Below are 202 nucleotides of genomic sequence, written 5' to 3' on the forward strand. Positions count from 1 at the left end.
TACATTAAGGAGTTTCAATACCTCATCCAGTCCTACAGCCTTACTTTCCATGATATATACCTAATCCTTTCCAACACCCTGCTTCTGGAGGAACGTAAGAGAGTCTGGGAACAGGCTTGAACATACCCAGACGAAATTCACCAAACCACCCCAGCTCACCCCGTTGGTGCAGCGGCTGGCCCCGACCAGGATCCGGGCTGGG

The sequence above is a fragment of the Carlito syrichta genome, unplaced genomic scaffold, assembly GCF_000164805.1.
Source record: "Carlito syrichta isolate Samal-C Ts95f unplaced genomic scaffold, Tarsius_syrichta-2.0.1 Scaffold309855, whole genome shotgun sequence".
Lineage (NCBI taxonomy): Eukaryota > Metazoa > Chordata > Mammalia > Primates > Tarsiidae > Carlito > Carlito syrichta.